The sequence below is a fragment of the Lagenorhynchus albirostris genome, chromosome 12 (genome assembly GCF_949774975.1).
Source record: "Lagenorhynchus albirostris chromosome 12, mLagAlb1.1, whole genome shotgun sequence".
In the NCBI taxonomy this organism is placed as follows: Eukaryota; Metazoa; Chordata; class Mammalia; order Artiodactyla; family Delphinidae; genus Lagenorhynchus; species Lagenorhynchus albirostris.
Genome location: NC_083106.1, coordinates 13,226,515 through 13,251,282, shown reverse-complemented (window position 1 = coordinate 13,251,282; position 24,768 = coordinate 13,226,515).

The window sequence follows — 24,768 nt, the reverse complement described above, 5'->3', positions numbered from 1 at the left end:
GGCATGAACCCGTGTCCCCTGCATCGGCAGGGCAGGCAGGCGGACTCTCAACAACTGCGCCACCAGGGAAGCCCCCTTTTATTTCTGATTGAGGTTTTTGTTCCAAGAGATTATAGGAGTTGGTGGTTATACATGACAGACCTTTAATAATTATATGTTGAATGAATAATATACTTTTGATACTTAATGCCTCATGTGATCCAAATCCAGTATGCTAACGTGAGACCTGCCTAGTTGAAAGGTTTTTCATCCACGACTCATAAAAGTAAGTCAAATCAGGTGCAATAGTGTCAGGGTTTCAGTGGAAAAATCTTTAAATTGTACTGTAAATCCAGATTAAATTAATGTCTCATTAGAAAATCATATTAGATTCATCTCACAATAACAAAAATACATAAATATTTATGGAAAGTGCTCATAAAAGATATCATACAACAGAATCTTGCCATACCATTGTTTCTTCTTTTTCCTTTGTAATTTATAATGAGAGGAACTTTCGTATCATAATGCTAGGTTTTAGAAAATTGGAAATATATTTCCAGTATTTATACACTGTCCACAATGTATAAAACATCATCTGGCTCTATAGTCAATCTCCTAGGATTTTTATTTAGCATAGCTTCTGCATCTGTTAATTCCCAGTCGGTGACTCAGAATTCTTTCTCCTTTTACCAAATATCAATTACCAAGTCCTGTTTATTTCCCAGTCCTGTCAGCTCTTCTCCTATTAAACTGAAGAATCTGAGAAGCTGCGGAAGGAATTACAATTAATGTCTTAGAGGAACTGTGTTAAGATTAATGAAATTATAGACTATGAAGTACTTTGAACTTTCACAGGAAAGGCGCTATAATAAATTTAGTGTTATTCATCCCACTAAAGTGGCATCATTTTACACTTTGTCAGAAATTAGAATGTGGTATAAAATCTTCCCATGAAACCCAGCCAATTTCCCCTAAAAGTATGAGTATCATGTTCATTTCTTATGACTGGGATATATCCATATACTGAGTTTTAACAACTCAGAATCTTCACTTGGTCACAAAATGTAATAGCCTGTGTCATAATAGGGACTTTATAAGTGTATGTGATGGATGGAGTATTATGTATTCAAAAACATTGTGCCCACGGCTAAGGTTGGTTATTGGGCAATGACCCATGATGCTCATCTTACAACCAGGGGAAGTGTAAAGAACTGCAGTATGTAGATAAAGATATAGAAGGTGACCACTTCTTCTATCAGTCAACCCTGGCCATTTAAGGGACACTCCTTGAGTATTGGAGAGTTCTAAATCTTCTTTTTTGGCACAGAAACGTTTGTAGAGAATTTTCAAAAGTCTAATGGTTCAAAAGTCTAATGATTCTTCTATCTCTCAAAACACCCAAGACCCTCAGTTTATCATTGTTTCTGGCCTTGTAATCCCTAAAATGACCATCCACTTATAAAGTAGTAGTTTTCTCCATTTATTTAGAAAGAAAAATTCTCTGGGATAATTTACCAAAAGCTTCACATCCTCAAAAGGGCAACCTATTAATGACATATTTGGCAAAAACCAATTAATGCAAGGAAGGTGCATAATTTCAAATAAGCACATTACATAGATAATATAATAGTTTAAATGATGGGTCTCAAAAGATCACTTGAGTACACCAAAGCAGGACCAGTGAGACAGTCCCAAACCATATTAACTCTTCTGAGAACTTCTTTCTCTGTATCTCTGTCTAGAGATTGTCCTGCTCCAAACACCAAAGCAAGGTAAAGAGTATCTTTAAAACAGGTTGATGTGATGAGATGCATGTATTTACATTACTGCATTTGGTTGCCCCCAAAGTCTGCAACAAACCTAGGAGTTTTTACCATCACATCCTTTTTTTTCTCAACGTGAATTTCACATGAAACTTCCATCCAAACACACTGGACATAGTTTAATTCATTTTCTCTCAAAATTCTTACTTCACCTTCAATTTTATTGTTACCATCTCTTTCCCACTAGCATTTTTTTTCCACTGCTCAGACTCCACTCTACATTCAAAAGTTTAAATTCCATTTATTACATTAGTCTCAAAGACGATTTTTCTGCTTGCTAGCATGTTATAGTGGGTAATTTAGGCATTCCTTCTTCTATAGAGCCATAGTGCTTTGAACCTACATTTTTTTAGCTCTTAGGTTTCCATACTTTGATTATTTATTTACATATGTTTTCTTATTAGACTATGAGTTCCTTGGGTTCAGGAACTGGGTCTTAAATGTACCATGCAGCAGTGAATCAACATTTCTTTCTATATTTAAAAGTTCTTTGAGACAAAATGTACTCACAGTGCTAATCAGTTTCTACCGTAAGACTACTGCAGGGAAGAAAAGTATACCCAATTTGTATTCAATTTATCATTGATATTATTAGAAAGCTCTTGTATTATGAAACAACTGTTTGGTGGCTTAATTATAGATATTTCACTTTCTATAATATAACTTTTCTAGGCTTTCCTCAAGATTTTCTAACAAAATTTCCATATCTGAAATAATGTCTTCCTTTATATATCTCCATTTAAATTTTTTCTTTGTACATTAATACAAAACACTTAATAGCCGGCCACAGTTACAAACTCAGAGTCTGTTAGAATTTTAATAATATTTTCGTTGTGATGGTCAGACTATTCTGCTTTTAGGTGACTAATTTCATTGATTCTTTTTTGACTTTTCACTGTTGCAAGGAAAGTTCTTATCAAATTCATTATGTATCTGCTGAAAATGCCTCTAATATTACCCAGTTTGTTACTTAAAATTTCTTCTTGCAACAAATAGCTTTACATTTTCCTCTGCTACAGCAGACTGATTGTCGTTCATGTAAAATTTGTGACGTATCTTCTTCCAGTTTCTGTTTCCTTCTCTGTCCCTGTCTCTCTCTCTAGCTGTTCCAGACATAGGGCTAGCTTCTGCAATTCTTGATTTTACACCAGTAGCATGTCTTTATTTTAAATTTAAAAATATGTCTATACTTATTTTCCAACTAGAAAAATAATTTAATTATATTATAACTAAAATGTTAATAAGTATTTCCATTATATTACCAATTAAATAGATATCACTGTAACTTGTGCTGTCTGAATTAAAACCTCAAATAAAACATCACTGGAGTGGAGTCAGTCTATTGTTCCTGACTGGATGGATGATGTGTTTATTTGTAATACTAGGAGAAATGCTTACCTCCTTCCTACACACACTTCCAAGCAATAATATCTATGTGATGCAACAAGGAAAGTAAAATGTAATCCTACCAAAACAACACAGTTGTATTTAACAGAAAAACCCATTACTCTCCTTCAGATTTTAAACTTAAAAGCAAATCAGTTAAAATTAAATAAAATTTAATATTGGAACTCAGAGGAACTCAGTTCCTCTGTCACACTGGCCACATTTGCAAGTGTTCAATAGCATCAGGTGGCAAGTGGCTCCCCAACTGAACAGTGCAGATCTAGATGGTACATTTCCCAAGATTGTGGATTTCCCAAGATTGTACATTTCCCAAGATTGCGCACAGTTCCCAGTGTATAAACAATTATGGATTAAACTTGATATCCTAATATCATATATGATATTGCCATATATGATATTGCCATATATGATTGCCTAATTCTATATATGATTAAGGATGAGGTAAATGCATGTTTACAAATGCTACAAGTCCATAAAGAAAACTTCACAAAAGAATTGAGACTTTACCTGGCATTAAATATTTAAAGGTAGAAGTGAACAGAGAAAAGGCATTCTAAGCAGCTGAGCAACAAGCCAAAACAAAGCACAGATGGGAGATGGTGCAGTGAAAGAATGAATGTAAGAAAAATCCAGAGAGTTAGACTGAAGTCAGAAGCAGAAAGTCTTCAGGACCCAGAGTGGACTTTACCCAAGAAGTAATGTGGAGCCTCTGAAAACTGTAAACAGTAAAGTTATTATGAAAGACGTATTTTAAGAAGATTCATCTGGCAATGGAGTGGACAGTGTTTGGATGAAGACAAATTAGAAGCGTATCCCTGTAATTAAACTCTAGTGAAAAGGATCTGAATTATGGCAGTTGGTAAAATCTACATGGAGCAGAATTTGGCAATAACTTATTCTTTTATTCGTCGTACATTCTTGACTAGATCGTGCAATTACAAAGGAATTGGTAAGTATATGAACTAAGCAAAAATGATTGAGATAGGAGAACCAGTATCTAAATATATGCATCCTAGAAAAGTAAACATTACCATTAACTGCTAAAGAAGAATATGTAATTCTGCCAACCATTCAGTGTACAACATTTTTTATTCTTAATAATACCACACGAGACTAAACAAATAAAATATGACAACCAATTTTCCTAATTAATGTATCTGATTTAAAAATTTTTAACTATACTCTCCTCTCTTCTATAATGATTTCCATAAATATTTAAAGATTCAAATGAAAAGATTGCATTCAATTAAAAAGTGAATTCAATTTAAAATATTGAAAAAATACAGACATGTAAGTTATTTTACATCTGGTGAAATAAAATATTATATATTATTATAAATGGAGAAACATAAAGCAATATACATATGTGTGAAAAATAGTACATAATACATGTGTAAAAATTCTCTATGTATGGACTAATAGATAGGAAGCCACACCCAAATGCCAACACCCTTTGTGTTTAAATATGTTGGAACCAGAAGGATTTTTTTTTCATCTTTTTCTTTTTTTCCAAAATGTCTATAATGACAGTGGTTATATTTTGTAACCAAATGTAAATACATGCATTTAAAAAGAAAGTTCTCAATAATTTTTCTAAGTTCACATTGCTCCTGATTCATGTGGGATCAGTTTAAATCAACTTGTCTACAAAATGCCTATTGTCTCACAGATCTAAGTGCTTAACATGCAATTCAAAAACTGAAGAACAAGGTTCAATATATCAACTGAGGTTTTAACTGGCATTTATTCGTATTTAGATAATTAATTGGCAAATGAGAGGAGCACAGAAAAGAATGCACTGAATTACTTAGATGAAGCAATAACATATATAAAAATTGTCAAAAGAATAACACAGGAAACTGGTTTCATTAAACCCATGCTTTATACGTTGAATGAAACACCACTTGTTCTGATGGTAATGAATGTTGTATTTACATCTCAATAGTTTGGAGTACAAATATCCAATGCATTGTACAGTTTTTAAGGACTCATTCATATTCTTTAAAGTACTTCCTTCGTAAGAGGTAAATTACGTAATAGTAGAACACGTTTGTGTTTGCTACAAAAACTCAATGCAACAATTTAATAATCTTCAAAAGATATTTATCTACTCGAGTGAATTAACTAAGCACTCAATGGAAATTGCTTTAGTTCTCCACAGCGATTTACCCATGTGGTGTGTTCTCTGTGCAGATTTCATAAATGCTTCTGGGAGATGCAGACTGCACTCTTGATGCACTGAATGAGGACTCTTGTTGTACCGATGGAAATTTACAGATGAAGACTCCATAAAAGTAATAAGCAAGGGAAAATAAAATACTGAAATGCCTTGATTATATGCCTCTTTTAGTCACAGTTGTATATTTTCCTTGGGGAATAACTCTTGAAAGAATGTGAGGGCCAAATTGAAATTTAAAAGTATATGACTAAAAAACACACAAGCAAAGTCGAAAGACAGATGACAGACTTCAAGAATTAATTAGTCCTGGGTTTTGGCACTAAAAAAAAAAAAAAATAAAAGAATTAATTAGTAGTGTATGTTATAATAAAGGTCTATATCCCTAATACATAAATAACCCTTAAAATATGAGAAAAAGCATAAAAACAATGCAATGCAATGTTAATCAAAATCTTAGCAGGAATTTTTAATGGAAAATATCAATATGATTTTATATATATATACTTCTTCCCGGTGAAAGTCCAGGAAATAGCCAAAACTGTCCTGAAAAAAACTAAAGTTGGAAAACTTGCACTGTCATAAATCAACATTTATAATAAATTAACAATATTAAAACAGAATAGTATTGGTGAAAAGCTATAGACTAATGGAACAAAATAGTCTAGAAAGAGACCCACACATATACGAACACTTGATTTTTGTCAAAAGTGGAGTTACAGAGCAATAGGGAAAGGATGGTGTTTTTCAATATATAGTGCTGTTTTAAATGTAAATTGAATAGGAAAGAACCTTGACCTCTAGATCATAATTTACATAAAAATCAATTCTATATGTAAAAGAGAAAATAATAAATCTTCTGAAAAATATTATAAAAGAATATATATATGTATGATCCTGGGGTTAGCAGACATTTCTTAATTAAAACACAAAAACCATAAAATAAGAGATGGATAAATTAAGTATTTAATTTAAAATTAAGTATTTCTGTTCACCAAGTGATAACGTTAAGGAAGTGAAAAATTAATCTGTAGTCTGGGAATAGATATCTGCAATTCATATATTAACAAAGGACTGACTTATATATATATATAAGAACACTTACAAGTCAATAAGAAAGAAGTATAAAATTCTACAGGACAATAGAATAGCTGGATGGACCAAAAAAAAAAAAAGGAAATGTGCTCACACTTATTTGTCAGGAGGTAAATGAAAATTAAAATCAATTTAACTAGAGTGGCTAAAACTATCAATAAAATGACTGATAATAACAATTGTAAAATGCTGGAACCCTCATACCTGGCTGGTGGGAGTATAAATTTGTACAACCACTTTAAAAAAGTGCTTACTCCTAACTACCAAATCTGAATATATGCAGGAGTATATATCCTATGACCCAGCAAATCTACAGTCCACTCCTAGATAAATAACCAGTAGAAATGCATATACACATTAAAAGATATGGACAAGAATGTTTGCACAGCCCTAAACTGAAAAAAAAGACCAAATATCTATTAGCAGTAGAATGGATAAATAAATTGTCGTATGTTCATTCAATAGAAAACTATACAACAATGACAATGGAAAGAACTGTTGGTACTGAGACAATATAATGAATCTTACAATCCTAATATTGTTCAAAAGAAGCCAGGTACAAAAACAACACATACTGCATGGTTCCATTTATTAAAGCCCAAAATAAGCAAAAGTAACTATGGGTATTAGAGGTCATGAGAGTCATCACTCCTGGGTTGGTAAGAAGCTGTAATTTGTATGCGACAGAGAGGCTTTTGAAATGCTGGTCATTTTAATTCCTGATCTAGGTGTTCATCATGTGAGCTTATTCGCTTTATAGTAAAGTCGTAAATCTATTATAACTTGTACATTTTTCTGATTATGTCTCATGTCAATAAAATTTACTTTTAAAAGCAATTATTGTTCATTATTAACCACCTTCTTCAGTGCCCACATCCACACACTTTCTTTTTTTCATATATCTAACTCCCAAAATGGCGCATCTAATCTCATTCGAATACCTACACCCAACTGAAAATGCATCATCCTCTTCTCAAAGAAAGACACCAAAATCATGTCCAGTTTCTGCATTGGGCTCTGAGTTTAAGATCTCTGTGGGCTGAGAATTCCTCTTGGTGGGTTTCAAATGTGGCTCCTCATGGTCCAGAAAATGATAAACGGTCCAGCGAAATGATGAACGTGATCATCCCAACAAGCTCGCAACACACAGGAAAGGAGAAACAGTATCATTATCCCCAAAAGACCTTCCATTTGAAAAACAGAGAAGGAGAAGGACCGTGGAGAGGTGAAATGACTTCCTGCTCTGTATTAGAATGAAGTCCTCAGGGGACAGCCTGATTTTGAGGACCTTCCTGCCACACCTCAAGGAAGTAGGAGGAAGCCTCCCTTTCTGGAAATACATTGCTTTGGCACCTCTCTTCCTGTTGGCATATTTTGAAGGGATGATGATTTCCTTTGCTTAGGAGCATTTATGGTTATCTTTTCAGACTCTGGCACTTTCTGGCAATAAACTCCCTTAAAATTTTAATTCACTGCTAAACCCTTATCCATCCCACAAACATTTACTATAAGTACTGTTTTCCACGCCTGATTCTAGACGCTTGGGGTACATCAGGGTGCACAACAAACACAAATCCTTAGCCTCAAGAAAGTTGTGTTCTAGTGGGAATAGGCTGACAACGAAGAACACAATAATTAGTAAATATGTACTTCAGAAGGTGTTTATTGCTGGTAATAAAGAAGTTGAGCATGGTCTGCTAGGGAAAGGAGGACCAGGACCAGAGGACAGAGAAATAGTGGGAGGAGGGATGGCAACATTTTAATATTCATATGGTCAGGGGAGGCCAATCTGCAAAAGTATGATTTGAGCAAAGACTTGAGGGAGTGAGTCAAGCAGATACCTAAGGCAAGAGAATTCAAAGAAAATTCCCTCAGGGGTAGCTTCCTGACAAGTCTAAGGAATATAAACTGAAAGGTTTTTTTTGGTTTTTGTTTCTAATTCTCACTCAATGGACTATTAAAATTATTCCTTCTTTTCTGAATTTCAGACTTTACTTTGCAATTGTTTAGTATATGTCTTATTTTATGTTTCACATCCAACCCAGGTTTACTTCTGAAAACATCTGGTCTTCTATTAGAATTGGAAAAGGATCTTTTTTTTTTTGGACCATGTATTCTATTACATATAGCACAGTAGTTAACAAAATAGATTTTGGTGTCAAAAAGACTTGGCTTTGAATCTTAGCTCTCCCGTGTGCTAACTGGGTATCTTCTAGCAATTTACTTAATCCCTTTTAACCTTAGTTTTTCTATAGAATAGGAATTATAATAGGATCTTACTTATAATCACGTTGTATTAAATGAAATAATCATGTAAAGATTTTAGCACATTATTTTTCCCATAGGAAAGATTCAAAAAGCTTAACTATTAAGTATTACTGTTATTAATCAAAAGAATTGCTTTTGGGAAGATGAAAATCATTGTAAAAAGGCCATAAATATTTTAAACATAGACTTCTTTATAATTCATAACTTCTGATGAGTTATTAAATTCCACAAGTAATTTTAGCATCATTTATTTATAGTTTTAGATGTAAGAAAGAGAAATCCAGAGACATACTGGGCCATTCAGGAAACCAATTGTTGAGTAAAAAATATATATAAATACACTCGATATGAAGTACCATTAAAATGGACCTCTGTGTTTTAACTATACCAATAGTCAATAAATCTACCAAAAGTTTATAAGTAACACATGCCAGGCAATGAGCTTTATTTCACAAAAGATCTGGATTAAGGATCCAACTTCTGTTCAATAACGAGAACACTGTTGCACATTCTGCTGACAATGAAATATTATGCAATTAGCATAAAGGCTATTTGAGTGGAGGGAATGGTGAACTGCATAATGAGAAGCTAATTACAGGGAGAGATCCTGGCTGCAGATATTTGTAGAATATTTCTTTTCTGACAAAATGCAGAATATTTCTGTGACATTTATGGGAATCAGCTGATTTCTAGGATGAACTGGGGCAGCAAAAGATTGTTATCCTAAATCAAGAGGAAGTACTCCCTCTCCCCATTATTTCATACTTAAATGTCATGTTCCTTCTTAATCAACCAAAATATAAACGATTTTGCCTCCTGTGTGTCCAAGTAGAGCTGAGAAGGATTGATATGAAGTTATTTTCCACCTGAAAGAGTAGGTAATTTGTGGACCCTTGATGAACTGTTTTCTGACTCTTAAAGTTTGTAATAAACAATTTCTTGCCCATGAGATGAAAAGGTAGAAGCAGAAACTGAGTAACACAGCTTGTATTTTCTCCCCTGTATTCAATGACTCAATCTCTGCTCAGTGAGTAAAATATCTCAAAAGGTATGACTACAGCCATACTTCCTCCCCTGTCCTGACTCTACCCTGTCCAGAAGGTCACACAGTCTAGCCAGGAATGTTAGACTAGAATAGACAGATCTTGAATACCAAAAAGAATAGGGAACCCTCTGAAATGTTTATGTTACTTTTAGTAAGTCTAGATCCCAGTCAAGTAGGTTTAGAAGCTGATTGTGATGTGTAGGATTATAGCTGATTATTATACATTCCAAGCCAAAACTCAAGTGCCAAAGTCTAACACATAGTTTGGCAACAGACAGAAGACATGAAGTTCAGCCTGCCCCAGAATAACTCATGAAAAATATAAGTCTAAAATGTATTGTAATAATCATAATATACATTCACTTTTATGCAGTACTTTACAGTATGCAAACTGCCTTCACATATATGATTACTTTCCCCACTACCTTGTGAGTTATCGCAAGAGCAAGAGATTTTAATCCATTCGTGCTGTAACCTTTAGGCCTCCCAAGTTCCACGGATGCTGGCAAGTTCCTGCAGTACCAACTGTAGACAGGAAGCCCCCTTCCTCCTACGTGTGGGTACCAGCTCTCCAAAGCTCTCCAATTAACTTCTAAATTTAATAACCCCAGTCTTTTCTTTTTTATCCCAGCCATGGGGGTGAACCTACTTCCTGCAGTTACTACCTCTGTGAATCCCTGGTCCTACTTATTTGAATTTTCAGTTCTCTAATATCTGACTGACAATTCTTCATAGCAAATCCTGTTAAATTAACTGGTGTGGTTTTTCTTTCTTGATTGAATCCTGACTAATAGAGGAAAGAGGATTCAAAAAATGTCCAGAAGACAGGAATAGTGCATTGGCTGAGTTCATCACTTTGAAAGTTTACCTGTGCCCTTTACAGACACATCTTTGTATACAAATGGGTTCTTAAAAATTTTTTATTCTTTAAATATACTTTTCCATTGGGGTCTTGCTGTCAAGTTGCATCAACTCCCATATCCCACTCCTCCAACTAGTGAATGCATTAGGGCTTCTAATAATGATAACTAGGAATTTTCTGACATTGGCTGACTTTCTTATAAATAGATGTCTTTTTTTTTTTGCTGTACGCTGGCCTCTCACTGTTGTGGCCTCTCCCGTTGCGGAGCAGAGGCTCCGGACACGCAGGCTCAGCAGCCATGGCTCATGGGCCCAGCCGCTCCGCGGCATGTGGGATCTTCCCGGACCGGGGCACGAACCCGTGTCCCCTGCATCGGCAGGTGGACTCTCAACAACTGTGCCACCAGGGAAGCCCTAAATAGATGCCTTTGGCTTCAATTTTTACTCCCTCGTTTTGTGAGTGACACTGCAGAACTGATAGAAGAAAGAGAAATAAGTGAAAGAACTAAGACAAACATTTCCTTTAACGTATTTCCTTGATGAAAAGGAAAAGAAATACTTAAAATTGAGAGCCCAAGCCTGGTCATCAATGGCTCTGTGGGAGAAATGGTCAGGTGGATTGGTTTTTCACTTTTTAGGGTTTTATTAAGCACTGAAAAACGTAGGTCTCTTTGTGTTGAAATGGAACAATCACATCCAATGTTGAGGCAGCTCTTTAAATAAAGTGTTTCAAACATTCTGAAAAAATGTTTCTAAGGAGTCAATTTCTGAAGCTAGCTGATTTAGTTTGCTTTGACCTAAAAACAAGCAACCACTGTAGAGACTAAGATACCACAGCACACAGTTTTTAAGAACCCCATTTTGTTGCTAAGTCAAATAATTCCCAACTGTTATCCATCAACACTCTCCTAGTCAAACCCATGACCAAATAGAAAGGCCTAGCATTGTCATTTTTATAGTTCTTCTTGTGATATTCCTTCCCTTACTATTACAATCAACTACTCTTTTTAGAAAGATTTTCCTTTTTACTGACATTTTAAAATAAAGTCTTGAAATACCTTCAAATCACTACTTTCTAAAAAGAGAAAAGACCTCTGGAAAACTTCTTCAAACCTCCAGGTTCAAGTTGAGCACCAGCTTTCTCTCGTTCAGTAGGTACTTATGATCACCCACTATGTGCCAGGCCCCGTGTCACTGTGCTAAACACTGGAAATAGAAAGACAACCTAGATCCAGAGCCTGCCCTCAAAGAGCTGTTTCTTAAGATGAATAAACATCTATAATACAAGATTGGATATGGTAACTAGCAAAAGAAGGAAACAGGTGGAGAGCAATGAAAGTTCAGAAAAGGGCAAGATTAATCTCAATTGCAGAGGGTCAGAAATGGAAGAGATGAAATTTGGATTTGATTCAATGCTGAAGAATTTCATCACACAGCTGGGTGGTTGGCATGTGAACTGTTAGCAGGACGGATTAGAACTAAATGGATTAAAACTTGAATAAGATGTACCCACAAAATAGGAACCAAACTTAGGGAAATGAGGTTAGCTATAGCTTCTCATACTTACAGTATGGTCCAGCAGTAAATCCATCAGAATTACCTGGGTGCTTCTAAATATCGAGACGCCTAAGACCAATTCCCAACACTTCTGATTTATTAACTCTGGTGAATGAGTGCAAAAATCTACTTAAACGATACGCAGATGATCCATATGTATCGTAAATTCAACAGTCTTGATCCAGGGTCATGACGGTAGGTAACAGGTGGTAGTGCAGAGAAGCAGCTGGAGTTAGGGACATCAGATATGAGAAAATCAGATGTTCTGAAAGGCAGGTGGACAAACAGAGCACAGCACAGGGTCAGAAAACCCGGGAGCAGACGAGGTCCAGAGAGGCCTGCTGCAAGGAAGGCATTCTGTCCCCTTTATTTGGGATTTAATTCCTTTTTCTTTCTTTCTTTCTTTCTTTCTTTCTTTCTTTCTTTCTTTCTTTCTTTCTTTCTTTCTTTCTTTCTTTCTTTCTTTCTTTCTTTCTTTCTTTCTTTCTTTCTTTCTTTCCTTCCTTCCTTCCTTCCTTCCTTCCTTCCTTCCTTCCTTCCTTCCTTCCTTCCTTCTTTCTTTCTTTCTTTCTTTCTCTCTTTCTCTCTTTCTCTCTTTCTTTCCTTTCTTTCTTTTCTTTCTTTCTTTTTTGTCATACGGGATCCTAGTTCCCAGACCAGGGATCGAACCCGCACCTCCTGCAGTGGAAGCCCAGAGTCCTAACCACTGGACTGCCAGAGAAGTCCCTCTGTCTGGGATTTAGAGCTAAGGACTCTGTTCTAGGTGAAAATATAGGGAGAAAGCCAATTGGAAAGAAAGTAAAGCCCACAGTTTTAAAGTGTTCTAGGTAGTGTATCAAAAAAGGACTTGGGCACTGGACAACACACCCAGGATTTAGTTACTAGAAATGGGAGACAAGATAAGAAAGGCAGAACCCTAGTTACTAGAAGTAAACCCAGAAGCCCATTTTCTTAAGTAAGTTTTTAGTTCTGGTTCATTATCAGAATTCCCTAAGTACTTTTATAATAACATATATCCCTAAGCCCTACATTGGATCTACAAAATCAGAATCTCTGAGTGTGGAGCCCAGAAATATAGATTTTTATAAAAGCTTTTCTAGGTAATTCTGATATTATTCAGGTTTGCGGAGCACTGTACAAGGACTCTTCATCCTTCTCTGACCACGAGCACCTTAACAGCCCTCGCCAATCAAAGGTCATGACTGAGCCTGTCACTGAGACCCAGTGGTAGATGCTGAGAAGAAAAAGGGCTGTGGACTGGCTGGCTGACACAATGACCTGCGGTCAATAGATTTCCAGCACAGAAAGTCATCAAAGTTTGCTGTTGTTGTTTTGTTTCATAACAGTATTTAAAATAGTTCTTGGGCATAAAGATACTTAAAATGGTAAACATTTCTTCGGCCTGTTCTCTTGCTCCATCTCAATAAATGGAGATCATATTCAGTTACTGCTGAGCCTTCTCCATGTTTGAGATTTTTTTTCATGGAGTGACCATTGACAAAGAGCGGTGTTGAATGATGTTAACTTAAACCAAACAGCGTTGGCAGCATTAAAATATTTGTTTGTTCCATAGCTCCACGTCACATTATACTATATTAAAGACAAAATTTGCCTTTAATTTCAGTTTTAATTTTATCTCTATCTGAAACACAAATGGCATTGATAAATCACACAGAAGCAAAGTCCGAGCTAGAAAGACAGTAACCAAGCTCAGCTTCATAGCAAATGAAACCTCTCTTAATAAGAAAAGAGCAGTAGAATCACAAGATAATGTTTCAAAAATCAGGAAATTTATGCTAAATAGTGTCCAATTCCATGGGGCACAACACAGCTGAAATTGAGCCAGGCCACCTGATTCCTTCTTCCTTTGGTAAAGACCATGTCATATGAACCAGCTGCCATGGATATGGTTCAGAAATCTGTCCCTAAAAAGAACTCTGGGCCATCTGTGCTTGTAGTTCTATTAATAGAATGTTCTCCAAATCATAAAACTTCATCCAGTAACTCACATCAAGACCTTTTCCAACATGAGATTTGAATAACAGAACTCACTGGCATTCTTCTGTTCCCCTGGAAGGCACCTGATTTGAAGGGAAGGGGGGTCAGGGGTGTGGTGGGAACCAAATAACATTGTGAACTCCTTAAGAACAAGAGTGTACTTTTTCACTTTCATTTTGCTAGAGTCAGGCACTGTGCTGACAAAAAAAATTGTATCGAAGCAACTTGTAAGTGTCAAGCACAGTGCAAGAAGTTTTACAAGGTTATCTCATGATGGAAAGAATAGTTTTTATGATCCTAAAGAAAGATGAGGAAACTTAGGCTCATTGGTTTAGTAATTTACCCAAGCTGACACAGATAGTGAGTGGCAGATCCAAGATTTAGACACAGAGCGACTTGATTCCACACCTCTATTTGGCAAATTTCATCATTTCACACTTTTTTTCTTGTTTCTTGGTTTTTTTCATTCTGGTTTAGAACTTCAGCTTTGATTGTGATTTGTTTTCCATGAGCAAACTTCTGATACAAGTTCTCTATGGCTCATGAGAGACAGGTGAATGACTAATGAAATGAGGCTGGAGTATGGGGGAGATTTTTAGAAAATTTGTATTAAGGAGATAGAAAGACTTAAACTTGTAGGAACAACAACAGAGGATTTGAGACACAAGATAGAGTCAAACCAGGCAGGAAATATATGTTTGATAAACTCAGAGAAATGGCAGAATACACTAAAGAAGAGAAATAAAAAGAATGCTTATTATATTTAGTTTTGTTTTTTTAAAAAAAGAAAACCTTTGCTAAAGCCATCATTTTCTCTTAAGACCATGCATTTAGTGGGTGTCAGAAACATTGCAAAGATACCTAAAGACATTGATGCGAAAGGTAATAGCATCCTCAAACTTAATGTGCTGGTGAGGAAAGAAATGTAAGTACATCAAGGCTGACCCTGACCATATGTCCTTATCGTATTTGTCCACTGCAGCTCTGCTCTTAAGAACAGCATCAAATAAGAGACATGATTAATGAAGATGACAAAGATAATTTGAAATGCAATCTGAACCCAGGTATATGGCATATGACACACACACACACACACACACACACACACACACACACACACGTTCACACACACACATAATACTGCCAAGAACAGAAAAGAGGAAGTTACTAAAATATGTTAAAATTTTCTGATATAGAAGTTGGAATACAAGTCAAGTGAACAAATTATCTAAGAAAAATTGTAATACAGTTTATTCAGTCATTTTATTTATGTGCCAGATAGTGTTAAATGTTCGAGATAAATGATATTCAATATATGTTCAATCTTAGATAAGTAACAGTTTAGTGAAGAAAATAAAAATTTATTTAAAAATGCCTTATGTGAGGCAAAGAATTAGAAAAGACTTCTAAGAATGTGTACATGATTATGTAAAATGGGAAATTAGACTAATGAGAACCTTGAAGTACATTTTGAATAATAATTTTTTAAAAAGAGCAAACAATCAGGAAAAAAGGGAGAAAATGCAGACTTTAAAAGATAATTTTATAACATAGGATAAGGATCATCAAGCCATTCCTGGGGCCAAATTGCTGCTGAGCAGCTAGCTATGCATTATGACAACACATCAGTGGGAACTCTGGCTCCCGTGAAAACCTTTTCCATGACCCTCTAGAATCACAAGAGGAAACTTAAAACCCGGTTTACTAGTATTGTGGTCAGTACAAGTTTATTTTACGGTTTTGCCTTGTTTTATTTGCCAGTATCAAAATCAAGAACAGTCCTTGAGATAAATGCTTCTAATTCCTCTTATTTGTGTAGAAATGTTGAGTACAAGAGAAAGAACTTCCAAAAACAGCAAGAGAAACCCTACAAAACAATATTGTAAAGTAGTGGCAAATGGGAGAATAACGTGCTCAGATGTCAAAGACCTAATAAGTAGTAGAAAAAATTCTCACTTTTAAAGGAAAAATGAGACATTGTATCAGTGATTATGGGGGGCTGAAGGAAGGGGGAAATGCCTCAGAACCACGTGGGTAGTTTTACAGAACCACACCATAGGCATGCGTGTGCAAGCACGCATGAACCATGAATCAGATATCTTACTAGAGTGACATGTTCCCATGATTGTGCACCAGGGCCATGATGAACCACTATTATTGATGGGAATATATCTTATCCCTAGGGATGATAAAGACATTTAAATGATCATAAAGAGAGTGCAAGTAATAGAAGAAATTAAGGCAAACAGAGATGCTTGTGGAATATGCTAACATAGTGGGAGAATTAGTCCTTATCTACCTAAGAGTAGGGTGTAAGAAAGATGATACCCTAGTACTTAACCTCTCAATGCTACATCGAAAAATCTCCTGGAGCCAATTTAAAAGGAGAGCAAGAACAAGTCCTCAGAATAAATTTCATATAATCATTTGTGAAAACACAGCCTCCAAATTACAGAAATGATACATTTTTGGAATCAGTAAGAGAGATGATCAGAAAAAAAGTGAGAACAGAGAATTAGGAGGGGAAACAAATATTGTGCTTATGAGACACTGGAATATGTAATCTATTTAGTGTCTGAAGACATTTTATTTTATTTATTGCTGGAGAAAGTATTGTGTATATTACTTTATAGCAAAGTTCTACATGATTGAATTATATAATAGAAGTAGGTATTAATTATTACACACAAACGTTACTATTTCTCATTTGAGTTTGGTCATTTCCAGTTAGAAACTGCATAATGTCTGCCAACAGGACTAATCTTTATTCACTGATAGAAACAGTGAACTAGAGGAATTTTTCTTTCTAGCCTATTTATACTATGGGCTTATTCCTTTACCCTCTGAAATATTCAAAACTTGTATATTTTATTAGGTCCTGTTTCTTCAAAGTGAAAACAAACATTCAAACACCAAAATTGTTAACGAACAACATACTCATCTTCAGTCTTTGTTTACTGATATCACCTGCATATATTCTTGTAATTGCCAACATTGTTGTTGTTTTTTTCCCCAACATTACATTTTTTAAAAATAATTATTTATTTATTCTTTTGGCTGCATCAGGTCTTAGTTGCGGCATGTGGGATCTTCACTGAGACATGCGGGATCTTTCATTGCAGCATGGGCTCTTTGTTGCGGTGCATGGGCTTCTCTCTAGTTGTGGTGTGCAGGTTTTTTTTCTACTCTAGTTGTGGCGCACGGGTTCCAGGGCACATGGACTCTGTAGTTGCGGTGCGTGAGCTCTCTTGTTGAGGCTCACGAGCTCAGTAGTTGTGGCACAAGGGCTTAGTTGCCCCGTGGGATGTGGGATCTTAGTTCCCCGACCACGGATTGAACCCATGTCCCCTGCATTGGAAGGCAGATTCTTTACCACTGGACCACCAGGGAAGTCATCTCCAACATTGGTTTTGATTTAATTTTCTCAACTACTGTTTTCTTTTGGCCCCTTGAAGAAATTATTTGGGAGAATGGGTGGCTTCATGATTAAATTTTTGCAGACCCTTTGATAACATATGATGATGGTAGAACCTAGCCTCCATTTATCTTCTGAACCAGCAGCCTTCCCAAATTTGCACAAACACAACCCTCAGTGACTTTTGGAATGCTGAAACGGCATGAATCATCACTGTAGGAAAATTGGACTAAGGCATCTGTGCAGTCCAATGTTCAGAGGATGGATTCCATCTTGGTGCATACATAAGCAGTGAGGTTATGTACAGATCCAGCTATTTTATCAAGTCAAGTAAGATTTTCCTACGATTTAGTAGTTATGGTAAGTATATGACTTTATTTGAAACTCTATGTAGCTTACAAAGATCAAGAGGATGACTTATTCAAGATTGCCTGTATAAAAAATCCTAGTGTCCAAAATCTATTGTAGTTTTGCCACTCAAAATGAAGGTTCATATGATATATTGCACTTCACACAGAAGACTACTTCAAGATTGCTTTTCCATACTTGCTATTTTAGCCTCCATTACTAATAATGAATGACCTTTTCTAGATGCCATCGGTCCATTTGCATGCGAAGAAAGATATTCCCTGACCTTTCATGAGAAATAACTGACTTAATTTGAATCATAATGAAGTTGGTAAAATAGGTTGGCTTTAAACAGATGAAGATGTTTTTCTGAAAAAAAATGACTCCAATACTGGAGTACATTTTATCCCATCTAAAGTAACAGTGTAATATTATTTGTTTCTAAATAGTAGAGGAGTAATCTAAAGTTTTCCAAAATTATTGACGTATCAGCTGAAAGGATGTAAGATGAATACCTTAAGACAGGGGTCCCCACCCCCTGGGTCGTGGACTCATAGCATCTGTGGCCTGTTAAGAACTGGGCCACACAGCAGGAGGTGAGTGGCAGGCGAGAGAGCGAAGCTTCATCTGCTGCTCCCCACCGCTCCCCATCGCTCGCATTATCACCTGAACTATCCACCCCACTTCCCATGGAAAAGTTGTCTTCCACGAAGCCGGTCCCTGGTGCCAAAAATGTTGGGACCGCTGCCTTAAAAGATCAGTTCAGAAATTAAATGTAATTCTCTCTATGTATAAATCTCATCCCCCACAAGTCATCTCAGATATCACCTATGTGACGGCTTTGCAAATTTCAAAGCATCCTTAGCACTTCCAGGGAGCTCTGTCCTCTGTCTCTAAACCAATCTTGTTGCATTTAGTTTGTATTGATAGAGTGGCATATTTAGGATCTATGTCAGCAGCAAACACTGGAACCCAAAAACCTGGAGGGTGAAAGTTGTATCGGATCTATCACTTTACAGGTACTAGCATAGTACCTGGATATAGTAGGTGGTCAATGTATTTTTAAAATAAATCAAAGTATATTAAATTTATGACTTAGCATTAGATACAATTGCTTACTTTTTACATGACATCCACTAATGATGAAGTTGAAAAATCTTAAATTTAGAAAATTATTCTAATGGATCCTTTATTGAATACAATATGGAGAATTTTATGAGAGTTTTTCATCAGTGTTCAAGTAGGAGAAAGGTCTTGTGCCTGAGGAAAATGCCATTGAGAAGCTTCTTAAAAGCTTTGGATTTCTGAGTTGCTTTTCCCTTAGACTTCCCAGAATCCTTATGCCAATGAAATGTACACTCCACTAGTATCATCAGAGCTAATAGAACATTGTGCTGGAATTGATTTGTCAGGTACATTCTAAACTGCCCTAAGTTTCAGTTTTGTTAGGGGAAAAAAATGACTTCACAGAACACTGTGGACTATGGAGTAAAATTCAGAAGATTACTTTGCTCAATGAAATGTGAATTTTATGATTGTCCCTTTCCCTGAGCTTACCCTTGCTTATGACACGTTGTATATCCCGATGTTGGTATTCATGAGACTGTCAGCTGGTAACTCTTGCACGAGTTGTTTGCATCAAGTACAATGACAAAAGCGCTTTCATTGTCTTTTTGTTAAAAAGCTGATGCAAAGGCAATAAATCAAGCAAATCACTGCATTACCATCATCAGTCCAAATTGTTCATATGTGGATGGAATAAATTATTTCATTATTCCAAATATTTTCCAAATATTTAATTCTGGATAGTAAAATAAAATTTGAATATTTTCAACCTCTTTTTCTTTTATTCTTATTCTTTCATTTTGACCAGGCTTAGGAAAGCAGAAAAGCAATTTTCTAATTTTGCTTCAAATAGTCCCTCAGGACTCATTTCTCCAACAAAACCGTCCAAATCACTGTTAAACCTATAGCTAACAGAAACAAAGACAAAATTAGTGAGTGAAACAATATCCAAACCTATAACACAATTTTTTTTATTCTTAGTACTTCCTTATTAAGTTCTGTTTGTGACGTATTGATCTAGAAATTAAATCTATTTAGAAAAAAGCTTGAGATTTTACCTTGATGATTGGACTAATTAGATGTAAGGTAATACAATGGAAATTATTATAAACAGGGCTCTGGAGACAATAAACATAACTTTGTAAGGATTTCCTACTTTGCGAGGGAGGTAAGGATGCCACGGTTGAGAGGAAAAAACTCCTCTCTCTGTTCTCTTTCTACCAGCAAATATATATATATACAGTAAGAAATAATGGTGAATAAAAGGAAGGGCTAAATGAAGGAATGATTACTTTAGCTTAACGGATTTGCATAATCTTCCTATAGGGTTAAAACTGTTAAATAAGTTGCTTCTTAAGAAACCGATTGGATAAAGTTGTTTAATGTTAGACTTTCCTATGTAGTATTTTAACATATCTCAGAAACGCTGACTTTAAATCCAAATTCAACTGTGTTAATAAACATCATATTTATAAGTCACTACGTGGGAACCTTAAGTCGTCACATCCCATTCAATTTCTCTTTTTTTCTTCTGTTACCAAATGGAAGGACAGAACATATGCCAAGATAATCTAGGCCAAAAAGAAGTTCTCTCTAGGAAACAAAGCTGAAGAGGGGAAAAATAGGGTTTCCAAACGAGCATCGGATTAAATGAAGGCAGCCAGTGCAGACAGAAGTACAGAGTACATAATGGTTATTTTGATCCAGGGAGTATTGACCACAGGGAGAAAAAGGATTTACTCTTATCTGACAAAGTCTAAAGTTTTCTAGGTAACCACATACCCAGTTTTAGCAAAGTGACTTTCAGATCTCGCATAACTATATAATTTATCTATTGGCTGAAGTTAATCAAATAAAGTAGGAGGTCTTTGAGGACTAGGTTGACCCTGACCTGGATGCATTCATTCTCCACAGCTCGTTCAATGAGGAAACTATTTCTGTCTTAGGCAGCCATAAAAATAACAGAAGGAACATTTTCACAAGAACCTATACATTAGGTGGGGGGGAATAACCATTTTCAGATGGCTTTTCTCTCCAACACTTGATTACGCTCATTATGTTTTGGCGCTAGACTTTCAAGCTGGCCAGCATTTATAGGGACAAGGAAAGGAGGGCTAAAGGGACTGGTCACAAACACCACTGATTAGGAGGGAAGAACAGTATATAAAAATATAGTGAGATCAACATATCTAGATTAAGGGATTAGGGATATCCAAGTCTGATTTGGAGGATCACAAGAAAAATAGTCCTGAGATAGTATCAAAATGTACAGGGAAGCACCTCACCGGACTACAGCTAATGATGACATCTGGAAAAACCATGCCCTGAATAATCTGACCCCCAAAAAGGTGAATAACTTAAAAAACCAAGTTGTTCCTTTTTTAGTGTCATCTATGCATTATTAGTGATTCACCCTTAAATGACTCAGTTTAAGATGAATAGTGTTTGGATTCAATTATGTGAACTATAATGTATTCAACCACAATTATCCACCTATTTATCTTAGTTTGTGGTTAATCTCCTAAAACCTCACTTAGGCATGATCATAAATGTTTAATCATTCATAATAAATTGTTTATTTTTAATTTTTTAAGGTTTAATTAAAGCTGTACAGGCACATATTTAGTCAAACTGAGAGCTTCTGGACCATAATCCTGGGGACTCCATGAATGTCTCTTGTGCATTTCATGTCTCTTTTTCTTCTGCTTTAAATGTCCTCTCATCTTAGTGGAATGTATCTTTCAGTAGCTTCCAGATAAGGGTGCATGGACCTTGATTCATTGTTGTCTTGCTTCAAGTATTTCTAATGAGAAGTTCAATTACATTTTGCTTCTTGATCCTTTTAAGTGTTTTTCTTCTTGGAAGTAATTAGAATCTTCTTGTTCCCAATGTTCTGAAATTCCACAATGATATATGTATGTGGTTCTCTTTCATTTATTTTACAGTGCATCTCTGTGGACATTTTCAATATGGAAACTTAGGTCATTCAGCTCTAGGAAATTTTCTTGAACTATGTTTGAAAATTTCTTCCTTTTGTTTTTTCTATTCTCTCTTCCTAGTTTTGTTTTACAGTTATAATTAATCATCTAGTTTTCATATCCATTTGCTCCTAGTTTATATATCTGTCTTTCTATTTATTTTGTGGGATTTTACTTTATCTTTTAAAATAGTTTACTGTTTTCACTTCTGATATTATATATTTAATTCCCATGGGCTCTTTCTCATTCTCTGACTACTCTTTGTATAGTATTCTGCTCTTATTTCATGGATATATTATCTGTCTTTTTGTTTTTTTCACCCTCTTCCATCATTTTTTTTTCCAGCTGTCTTAGTTTATGGTTTGTTTCTATTGTTGATGTTGCTTTTGGCTAGCCGATGTGGTTTTATTATTGTTTATCTGTTCTTGTCTTTCATACAGGATGTCTTAAGATATCTGATGAGTCTGGATTATCAGGTCATATATAAAAGTAGAATAAAAAGAGTAGAATAAAAAGAGAATAAAAAGTAGAATAAAAAGATTTGGAGTTTTGCACAAGAATGAGACTTTCACTTGTGAACTTCACACTGGGTTCTGTGCTGTGGTGGAGGGGAGTCTTGAGGGGAATCAGGACTCCCTGCAAGACAACTACCTCATGGAGACCATTATGGTTTCTACAGCCAAGGGGACACTAACTTTGTAAGGCAGGAGAGAAAGGGATGCTTCTACTGGCAAAGAACTTCTTGGCAGAATTTAGGATTTGATTTTCTCAGTTTCATCAGAATCTGATTGCATTTTATCACCCCAAATTTGTGGGATTCCAACCTTTTACAGTCAATGACCTAATTTTAACTTAAGAGACCCAATGAGAGTGGGGATTCATTTTGCATTATTCTTCAGCCAAGTGCAGGATTAGACCGTGTGTTTGCCTTTCAGAATTATCCATCCTGCAGCGTTAGGAAACAGGAATTTCTTTTAGGGCAGACATAGAAGTCCTGGCCTTTTACTAAGCCCTTGATCCTGAACACAAATTTTCTTTCTCCAGATTGGTTCTTCTTAGAAACCACCAACAAAACACCGTACTTCTTATGTTCACTAAAAAGTTCTATGGCAACAAGTACATGGTCAACCAAAACCTTATCTTCTATAAGCATTTGATCATAGATGACTCAAGGTGATAATTGAAGTAACTCTTACCCCTTAATGCCACAACCTTGAAAGAGGGATATAAACAGTTTTGGGAGAAGGTGAACTCAATTAATTAGATCCTCTTTCAAGTGGTATACTTTAAGGGATAATAGAGAAAGTGGGCGTATGGGAGATGACAGCAAAGATTGCAGGACTTTTGCTTCCTTCCTGGTTAAAATATTTATGACATTTATTTTTAAAACTCTTAAGGCTTCCCTGGTGGTGCAGTGGTTGAGAGTCCACCTGCCGGACTTTTAATATAGGGGACACAGGTTCATGCCCCGGTCCGGGAAGATCCCGCATGCCACGGAGCTGCTGGGCCCGTGAGCCATGGCCGCTGAGCCTGCGCGTCCGGAGCCTGTGCTCCGCAACAGGAGAGGCCACGACAGTGAGAGGCCCGCATAACACAAAAAAAAAACAAAACAAAACAAACAAAAAAAACCTCTCTTAAAAGCATTTACATTTATATGAGTTTATATGTGGGTCATGCAGTCTTTATACAATTAATAAGAATAATGCTTGAGTTAATATAAGAAGTGCATTTAAATTCTGAACAAATTTTTGCCAAATTTTGATGAACTGCTGTATAGGTTACTCATTCTTTCCAAAGACAATTTAAATTTCTTTTTACTAATGTTGCAACAACTTATCATTCTTCTGAAAATATTCTTTCTGCTTGATTTAAACTTTGATTTTTTTCACTTGTTTTATCATTTCATATGTCTTATCTGTCAAAATTCTAGGAAGGACAAATTAACCTATTGGGTTTTTTTCTGCTCCCCCCCCCACCCACCACATTCTCCCATAATGTCTTCCAAAATCGTTTTTGTTTTTTAATTAATTTATTAATTAATTTATTTTTTGGCTGTGTTGGGTCTTCGTTGCTGTGCACGGGCTTTCTCTAGTTGTGGCAAGCAGGGGCTACTCTTTGCTGCGGTGTGCAGGCTTCTCATTGTGGTGGCTTCTCTTGTGTGGAGCATGGGCTGTAGGTGCTCAGGCTCAGTAGTTGTGGCTCATGGGCTTAGTTGCTCCATGGCATGTGGGATCTTCACGGACCAGGGCTCGAACCCGTGTCCCCTGCATTGGCAGGTGGATTCTTAACCACTGTGCCACCAGGAAAGCCCCCAAAATATGTTTTGAAGACAGTAAAATTATTTAGTTATACACACCTGTTATAAAGTCATTGAGATCTGTTTATGAGTTTGAATCAAATACTGAAGTTTTCTATTCTGGCTAAACTAATATTTGGTGAGATGGGAGATAAGATCTGCATTTATTATAACCATCAAATAGCTTAATATTAAAATTTTAATTTGTTATTCATTAATTAATTAGCTTTAATTAAGGTTGTTTAATTTTTTCTTCAGGAAAATAAAATGCAGAATTATCCACACCAGAACCATAATGGAATTCATTCAGTATCTATTACCACACTCTGTGTTTCCACTTGAAAGATCATTTAGAAGCTATGATAGATGGCTTTTCTGTTGATAATTTGCTTTTTAATCCCTCTGTACTAAAATTAAAATTCAATGAGTTTTTAAGTTATAGGTGACTATTAAA